We start from the raw sequence: 10380 nt of genomic DNA on the forward strand, positions 1-10380 counted from the left end.
TACAACTTCAACATAACATCCCAACTCCTGTACTCACTACTTTGATCTATGAAGGCCAATGTGCCAAAAGCTTTCGTAATGACCATATCTACCTTTTCACTACTTTCAATGAATTATAGACCTGTGTTCCTAGAATCGTTGTGTAAGGTTGTGTAAATGCAACACCTCACATTTGCCTGCATTAAGTTCCATCTGCAATATTTCATCTCATGTTTCTAGCTGGTCTGGATCGCGCTACAGTCTCTGATAGTCAACCCAATATGCACTACAGCCCCAATCTTGGTGACATCCCCAAATTTGCTGATCCGGTTAACCGCATTATTATCCAGTTCATTGATATAGGTGAGAAACAACAACAGTCTCAGCACCGATCCCTGGGGCATTCCACCAGTCACACACCTCCAGTCAGAGAGGCAACCATCTACTACCTCTCTCTGGCTTCTCCCACTAAGCTAATATCTAATCCAATTTACTATCTAATCTTGAATGCTAAACAACTGAAATTTCTTGACCAGCTTCCCATGTGGAACCTTGTTAAATGTCTTCCTAAATTCTATATAAACAACATCCACTGTCTTGCTTTCATTGACTTTTCTGGTAACATCCTCAACCAACACTTGGTTAGACATGACCTACAATGCACAAATCATACTGTCTATCCAAATACTCATATATCCAGGCCCTGGGGAGTTGTCCACCATAATTTACCTCAAGACAGCCAACACCGCCTCCTCTGTAATCTGTACACGGTCCATAATCTCATTGCTGACTTGTCACTTTTCTATTAACTTTGTGTCCATCTCCCGAGTAAATACAAATGTAAAAAAAATCAAGTTAAGATCTCCCCAATCTCTTTTGGCTCCATGCATAGATTAACATTCTGATCTTCCAGAGGACCAATACTGTCCCTTGCAATCCTTTTGTTCTTAAATATCTGTGGAATCCCTTAGTGTTCCATTCACTTTGTCTGCCAGAGCAACCTCATGCCTCCTTTCAGCCCTCCAGTTTTCTTTCAGAATTGTTCTCTTGCATTTCTTATTTTCCTCAAGTGTCTCATTTGCCCTGCGCCTCCTTTTTTTTCTGAACCAGGGCCACAGCATTTCTTCAAAATCAACATTATCCAAACCTGTTCTGCTTGTCTTTTATTCTGTCAGGTACATACAACCTTTAGCTCCAAAGGTATTCATAGCCGAAGGGTGGTAGTGGGAATGAGCTCCCACTGCTAAATAAATGCTCTTCATGGCATGCATCTCAAACAGCCTCTGACAACCAAGTCCAACTCCTGGCCTTCACATTTGGCATAGTCCTTATGCCCGGCGGAACTGTTCTTATTGACAGGAAAAGGGGAAAAGGCGGCCTATTGGCTCCTTAAAACCAGTTGCTCCGGGCAGATGGGGTTCGTTAACCAAGGATGGTAGCTCATCTTGGAGACAGAAAACTGTGATTTCAAACCTCTGCTGCCTAGTGGAGTAAACTCCAAAGAAAAATCCAGAGCCAGAGTTGAAGGCGGTTGACTGCTGTACCCAGCACCGGCACGGCAACTCCTGCAATGTTGCTGGCAACAATCTGACTTTTGTCATTCCTTTGGACCTGTCATCAGCATGGAGAGGGGGATCCCACTGTATGGGCAACAGATGGATCTCCGTATCAACTCCGCCCTGGCTTGTGCCCCGGAGAAGCCACTCCCGGTGACTACAAGAGGCGCAGTACCCATGGCTGACCACGACCGACAGAGGCTGCATACTCTCAAAAGTTCACTTTTGAAGGTCTCCCACTTACTAAGTAACCTTGGCCAGAAAGCAGCTGTCCCAATCCACACTTAGTATTTTTCATCTGGTTATGGATGGGGACAGATTGGGTATACAGGTTCATGCTCAAAATTGGAGTGAGGTGAATTTTACGTTTAGATTTATTTATCACATGTGCATTGAAACATGCAGTAAAATTTGTTTTTTCCATTAACAACCAATACATCCAAGGATGTGCTGGAGACAGCCTGCAAGTGTCACCACATATTCATGCACACAGTATTCTGAATTTTGATGGTATGAGATAAGAACTTGGAGAGATTGATTGGAGTTGATTGCAGGCAAAGGGACTCGAGGTGAGTTAGTGACTTTTGAAGCTGAAGGAGCTCAAATTCAGGGAGGGCTTTCACAGTGAACAGTGGGATCCTGGGGAGTATTGTGGAAGAGAGGGACCTTGGATTTTCTACCATCGGTCAATAGTTTCCGATGCATAAAGACAAGAACAGTCAGGATGATAAACAGTTACGTCCTCCCTTAGGTTTCTGTCTCCCTGCCGCATCGTATTCGTTGTCACTGGTTGATCTGTTCTGTACCTTACAATATTTAATATTAATGCACTTTGTTATTTAAGTGATTCATCTTTATATTTTATCATTAATTTCATGTTATTGTGTGCTTTACACCCTAGCTCAGAGAAACGTTGTCTCCTTTCCATTTATATCATGTGATTGTACATGTTTTATAAATACTGTATGTACATAGTTAAAAGACAATAAATTTGACTTGATTTGAGTGCAAGGACATGACTCACTGGAAGTTTAGTTGCAGATAGACAGGGTCATTGAGACAGCTTTCAGCATGCTGGCCTTCATCAGTCAGATGATAAGACATGGGAGCAGAATTAGGCAATTTGGCCCATCAATTCCACTATGGCTGATTTACTATCACTCTCAACCCCTTTCTCTTGATTTTTCCCCTGAAACTTTGATGCCTCACTAACCAAGAACCTATCAACCTCTGCTTTAAATATTCCCAATGACTTGGCCTGCACAGATGTCAGTAGCAATGACTTCCACAGATTCACCATTGTTAGGGAATTTCCTTTTACACACGAGAATCAGGACCAGGTATTCACTAGAAGATTCTTTATTTATGTAACATGAGAAGCAATGACTCCCCTTACAATCAGTACATGTACCCCCTTTATGGTGGATTCTAGTGGGTATGGTTTGTTCAACAGTTCCGTATTGATATTGTCCTAAGCAAGCTAGAGGGAAAAACACTCAAATCGTGTAGCTTCGTGGTGTGCAGCTGCAAGCTAGAAAAAATACCACATAATCTCATACCTACAGCAGAAGCTAAAAGGCAACACCACTTTATCTTATGTCTAGAGCTGCAGGGAAGAGAGCAGCTCTACAATATTCTGCTGTTCCAGGCATTAAGTAATACAGACACACAATTCTAAAGTCTTGCAAAGGTATTTACCTGAGCCCCATTGGCCAAGATCCTCCACAACTATCCTCCGTCTGAAGAAATCCCCCTTCATCTCTTGTTCTAAAGCTATGCCCTCTGGTCCTAATTTTCAGTCTTTTCATCTGAAGCAGGACCTTACTTTCTAAGATCTCTAAGTCACTTAAAACAACCTTATTTCTCTACACTTACTGGGATATGGCTAACATCTTCGCAGGTGAATACTTAAGCAAAATCTGAGTTACGAGTATCCAGTGTGTCCTTCTCTGCATAATTTAGCACCCCATTATTATTCCTAATACACTTAACTTCCTCCTTGACTTTTCTTTCACAACTAAAGTATGGGTTTCTTCTTTTTCTTTGTTACTGTGTATGTAATCAAAATGACTTCTTTGTTTTGTTAAAAGCAGGAATGCTTCTTTGTTGCGAGAGAGTGCTGGAAGCTTGTTTGGGTTAAAATTTACTGATAACGAGAATTGTATTCCTTTGTAAACCAATTGGGATTAATGTTGTTCTTTCTTCTGAGTCTGTAAACTATTGTTGGTGGGATTTTGGGGAGATCAGTGCGATGGGGTGAGAGAGAGAGGACGTGATGCTGTAAACTGGGTGAGGAATGGACCCCAAGCGGGGGTCCGAGGCCAGGAAGTACCCTGTGTAGGGGAAACAAAGATAGATGTGCTTGGTTGACCACTTCGGGTGGTCCTGAGCTGCGAGTCGAGGAGTTCGGAGGGGATCGAATGGTGGCCAGAAGACTTCAGTAATTGAGCTCCAATGGTTGTGCACGAAGTGGTTTGGACTTTGATAAGTTTGGTGCCTTTTCTTTATTTTCTTTTCCTTCATATATACTGTATGGTATATACAGTTATAGTAATCTTTATAAATTGAAATCATTTAATCGCATATAGTGTACTGTCTGTTATTTGGTGAGGTGGGGACATCACACAGCATCCACACAAGCTGATGGTCCAGTTTGGCGGGGCCGAAGGCTGCTCCCTTTGGACGGAAGTGAGCTGAGTGAGCCTGAGGCGACCCAGAGGGTTACATATGAAAAATATCTCTTGGGGTCAATCTTAGCATTATCAGCAATATCCTTCTCAATCTGCCTTTTAGCAATCTGAATTCCTCTCTTGACTATTGCTGTCATATTTTCATATGCCCTACTGTTATCAACATAGAAATATAGAAAACCTACAGCACAATACAGGCCCTTCAGCCCACAAAGCTCTTCTGAACATGAAATTACTTAGGATACCCATAGCCCTCTATTTTTCTAAACTCCATATACCCATCCAGGAGTCTCTTAAAAGACCCTATCATGTCTGTCTCCACCACCATTGCTCACTGCTCATTCCACGCACTTACCTCTCTCTGCATAAAAAGCTTACCACTGACACCTGTTCTGTACTCACTTCCAAGCAACTTAACACTGTGCCCTTTCGTGCTAGCCATCTCAGCCCTGGGAAAAAGTTTCCAACTATCCACACGATCAATGCCTCTCATCGTCTTGTACACCTCCATCAGGTCACACTTCATCCTCCGTCACTCCAAGGAGGAAAGGCCAAGTTCACTCAAACTATTCTCATATAGCATGCTCCCCAATCCAGGCAACATGCTTGCAAATCTCCTCTGCACCCTTTCTATGGTTCCACATCCTTCTTGTAGTTAGGCTACCAGAACTAACCACAGTACTCCAAGTGGGGTCTGACCAGGGTACTATATAGCTGCAACATTACCTGTGGGTACTTAAACTCAATCCCATGATTGATGAAGGTCAATGCACTGTATGCCTTCTTAACCACAGAGTCAACCTGCTTAGCGGCTTTGAGTGTCCTATGGTCTCGGACCCCAAGAGCCCTTTGATCCTCCACACTGCCAAGAGTCTTACCATTAATACAATATTCTGCCATCATATTGACCTACCAAAATGAAACACCTCATACTTATGTGGGTTGAACTCCATCTGCCACTTCTTAGCCCACTTTTGCATCCTATCAATGTCCCACTGTAACCTCTGACAACCCTCCACACTATCCACAACACACCCAACCTTTGTGTCAGATTTACTAACCCATCCCTCCATTTCCAGATCCAGGTCATTTATAAAAATCATGAAGAGTAGGGCTCCCAGAACAGATCGCTGAGGAACTCCACTGGTCACCAACCTCCATGCAGAATATGACCTGTCTACAACCACTCTTTGCCTTCAGTGGGCAAGCCAGTTCGGGATCCACAAAGCAATGCCTCTTGGATCCCATGCCGCCTTACTTTCTCAATAAGCCTTGCTGAAATCCATACGCACTACATCAACTGCTCTACCTTCATCAAAGTGTTTAGTCACAACCTCAAAAAATTTAATCGGGCTCGTAAGGCAAGACCTGCCTTTGACAAAGCCATGCTGACTATTCCTAATGATATTTTGCCTCTCCAAATGTTCATAAATCCTAACTCTCAGAATCTTCTCCATCAAATTACCAACCACTGAAATATGACTCACTTGTCTTTAATTTCCTGGGCTATCTCTACATCCTTTCTTGAATAAGGGAATGACATCTGCAACCCTCCAATCCTCCAGAACCTCTCCCATCCACATTGATGATGCAAAGATCATCGCCAGAAGCTCAGTAATCTCTTCCCTTGCCTCCCACAGGAGCCTGGGGTACATTTCATCCAGTCCAGGTGTCTTAGCTAACATGATGCTTTCCAAAAGCTCCAGCACATCCTCTTCCTTAATACTTATATGCTCAAGCTTTTCAGTCTGCTGTAAGTCATCCCTACAATCACCAAGGTTCTTTTTCATAGTGAATACTGAGCAAAGTATTCACTAAGTGCCTCTGTAATCTCCTCCAGTTCCATACACAATTTTCCACTGTCACACTTGATTGGTCCTATTCTCTCACGTCTTAAGCCACTTGCTCTTCACATACTTGTAGAATGTCTTGGGGCTTTCCTTTATTCAGTCCACCAAGGCCTTCTCATGGCCACTTCTGGCTCTCCTAATTTCCTTCTTAATCTCCTTCCTGCTAGCCTTATAATCTTCTAGATCTCTATCATTACCGAGCTTTTTGAACCTTTCATAAGTTCCTTTTTTCTTCTGGACTAGATTTACAGCAGCCTTTGTACCACATGGTTCTTGTACCCTACCATCTTTTCCCTGTCTCATTGGAATGTACCGATGGAGAACTCTACGTACGCAAGTATCTCCTGAACATTTGCCACATTTCTTCTGTACATTTCCCTGAGAACATCTGTTCCTAATTTATGCTTCTGAGTTCCTGCCTGATAGCCTCATAGTCCCCTTACTCCAATTAAATGCTTTCTTAACTTGTCTGTTCCTATCTCTCTCCAATGCAATTGTAAAGGAGATGGAATTATGTTCATTATCTCCAAAATGCTCTCCCACTGAGAGATCTGACACCTGACCAGGTTCATTTCCTCTCCACTTGTAGGCTTATCTATATATTGTGTCAAGAAACCTTCTTGAACACCCCTAACAAACTCCACCCCATCTAAACCCCTCACCCTCAGGACATGCAAATCAATATTTGGGAAATTAAAATCTCCCACCATGACAAACATGCTATTATTACACCTTTTCAGAATCTGTCTCCCAATTTGCACCTCGATGTCCCTGTTACTATTGGGTGGTCTATAAAAAACACCCAGTAGAGTTATTGTCTCTGTAGGCAATCCATCTATGTCTTCCTCCTTTTCTGCAGCCCTGACACTATCTCTGATCAACAGTGCCATGCCCGCACCTCTTTTGCCTCCCTCCCTGTCCTTTGTGAAACATCTAAAGCCTGGCACTCGAAGTAACCATTCCTGCCCCTGAGCCATCGAAGTGTCTGTAATGGCCACCACATCATAACTCTAAGTACTGATCCAAACTCTAAGCTCATCCACTTTTGTTCATAATACTCCTTGCATTAAAATAGACACATCTCAAACCATCGGTCTAATCGCGTCCCTTCTCTATCACCTGCCTATGCTCCCTCTCACACTGTCTTCAAGTTTTCTCTACTTGTGAGCCAGCTGCCTCTTCCTCTGTCTCTTCAGTTCACTCCCACCCCCCAGCAATTCTAGTTTGCTTTTGCAAACCTCTCCTCCAGGATATTAGCCCCCTGTGATTCAAGTGAAACCCTTCCTTTTTGTATGGGTCACACTTGTCCCAAAAGAGGTCCCAATGATCTAGAAATCTGAATCCCTCCCTTCTGCTCCAATCTCTAAGCCATGCATTTATCCTCCACCTCATTCTATTCATATACTCACTGTTGCGTGGCACCCCAAGATCCTGAAATCCCGAGATTTCTACCCTTGTGGTCCTGCTTCTCAACTTCCTTACTAAATCCATGTAGTCTGTTTTCAGGACATCCTCCATTTTCCTACCAATGTCATTGGTACCAATACGTACCACGACCTCTGGCTGTTCTCCTTCCCACTTCAGAATATCGTGGACACAATCAGAAACATCCTAGACCCTGGCACCAAGGAGGCAACCTGCCATTCTTGTACCCACAGAATCACCTGTCTGACCCCCTAACTGTAGAGTCCCCTACCTCTTCCTTTCCCTACCCTTCTGAGCCACAGGGCCAGATGGCTTCCCCCAGGTAGGCCGTTCCCCCCCAACAATACTCAAGCAGTACATATTGTTAAGGAAGACAGCCACAGGGGCAGTCTCTAGTATCATTTCTAATTTTTCTGTATTCCTTATTAGCTGTCTTTTATTCAATAATCTTTAATGTGTATTCATCCACGTTCTATTGTTTCTATATATCCTATGATCTATTGTTTTTGTTGCTTCTCCTGACCTTGGGTATGAACATTTCCTGCACTGTGTGTATTACCTCCTTAAACTAACTCCATTCTTCCTCAATTGACTCAACATCAAGCATTTCCTTCCAGTTACTTTCTAAAGTCTTCGTTACATCTGCTCAAACTTCACCTTTCTGAAATTCAATTCAATGGCTTTGGCTTTTATTGATATACTCTCCCAAAAAACTTTGAGACTAACAATGTTATGATCATTGTTCCTAAAGGCTCAAAAACAACAACTCAAAATTTGGTTCTGATTGTTACAGAATATCAAATCTACACAGGCCTCCCCTCTTGTTGGCACATTAACATACTGGATCAAGAAACAGTCATTCAAAACTCAGTAAGTTCTCTTTCCTGTAATACATTAGTCACTGGGTTCTTCCACTCAACATCTGTGGAATTAAAGTCACCTATAACTATAACATTACCCTCAGAGCTTGTTTTTTTAATATTCTGATATTGTTTATTGAAATCACTATCAGCATTAGGGGGTCGATTCGTTCATCCTTATAGCTTACAATTCTCACCCAGATATCTTCACTAACTCCCAATTCATCTATAAGCAGACTCACATTTAAACTCTCTCATGTATATGGCTACTCCCCCACCTTTACAAGCTTGCCTATCTTTCCTAAGTAAAGTATATCCATTATTATTATATTTATAACCATCATTTGATGGTTTTAGTTATTGGTATTACATCATACTTATAAATACATATGATTCCAGCTCATTTATTTTATTCTTAATACTTGTTGCATTTATATAGGCCATCCTTAGTCTAGTTCTGATGCTTTTCAAACTAATCCGATCCAATTTTCTATTTTTGAAGCTTATAATTAATTTATGTCCAAATATTTTATTCTCCACTGAAGTGTTTAAACAGTTGAGCCTGGCCAGTTCTAAGTTCCCTGCCCACCCTCCCCCCACCCCCAATCTTGGTCAGCATGGACAAGTTGCACCAAAAGGCTGATACTATGACTGAAGAGGTGGGGCTTGGAGTGATATATGTCAACACAAGAAATTAGGATTAGTTGGGTGTGCACCGTAGTCAACATTGGGCGGATAAAACCTATCCACGCTTTGATGTTGCACAGTCTTCAGAATCTTGTGAAGAACTTGAAATGCAAGTTGAAAACATTATGTATCTCAAATAATGTTGAGTTGGTGTACAGCAAGGGAAAGAGAGCTTAGTGACATGGTGTCATGATAATCATCTTCCCTTCAATGTCAGCAAAACAAAAGAGCTGGTGATTGACATCAGGAAGGGAGATTGTGCACTTCCTCCTGTCTACATCATCCTCCTGTTTACATCAATGGTACTGAGATTGAGATGGTTGAGAGCTCAGATTCATCACCAAATCCTGTCCTGGTCCAACCACAAACGTGGCATGGCTATGAAAGTTCGCCATCATCTCTACCTTCTCAGGATGCTAAAGAAATTTGGCAGAGTCTTCATGTCTTTTTCCACAGTGAAAACAGAGGGGAATGTCCATTGTGGACTTTGCTCATCTTCTGCAACTCCACAAAATGATGTCCACTTTGGTCAAAGAGGGATCTATCATGACTTTTTTTCTTAAAACTCCATCTGCCAATTCTCCACCCATATCTGCAACTGATTTATTCCTCAGTCTTCACAACACCACCACCAATCTTCTTATCATCTGAAAACTTACTAACCCACCCATCTACATTTTCATCCATATCATAAACAGATCCCTGCTGAACACCACTAATCACAGACCTCCAAGTAGAATATGTCCCTCCGTCTTTTATGGGCTGCCAGCTTTGAATCCAAACAACCAATTCATCATGGATCCCATGCATCTTAATCTTCTGTATGTGCCTCCCATGAGGGAACTTGTCAAACGCCCTGCAGACAGCAACCACAGCTCTACATTCATCTACCACTCTGGTCATCTCATCAAAAAATGCAATCAAGTTAGTAAGGCATGACTTGCTCAGCTCAAAACCTTGGTGGCTCTCCCTAATTAAGCCATGGTTTTCCTATCCGTAAGAATTCTCTCCAGAATCTTCTCTGTCACTGATAAGAGACTCACTGGTCTATAGTTTCCAGAATAATCATTAGTTCCTGTCTTGAATTATGGAACAAAATTAGCTGCTCACCAGTCCTCCAGCACACTTCCCATAGCTTGATATTGACACAGATATTGGTCAAAGCCCCAGTTATTTCATCTCTTTCCTCTCTCAATAAACTGGGGTATATCCCATCAGGCCCTGGGATATAGTGTTGGGTCTCTTAAAAGGCATCATGTTGAAGCTTCCTGCTCTATGCCAAAATGCCCAAGTATATTAATAGGCTCAGCATTGATCTCCTTGGCCTCCAAGT

This window comes from Hypanus sabinus, chromosome 1, assembly GCF_030144855.1.
Source record: "Hypanus sabinus isolate sHypSab1 chromosome 1, sHypSab1.hap1, whole genome shotgun sequence".
Taxonomy (NCBI): domain Eukaryota; kingdom Metazoa; phylum Chordata; class Chondrichthyes; order Myliobatiformes; family Dasyatidae; genus Hypanus; species Hypanus sabinus.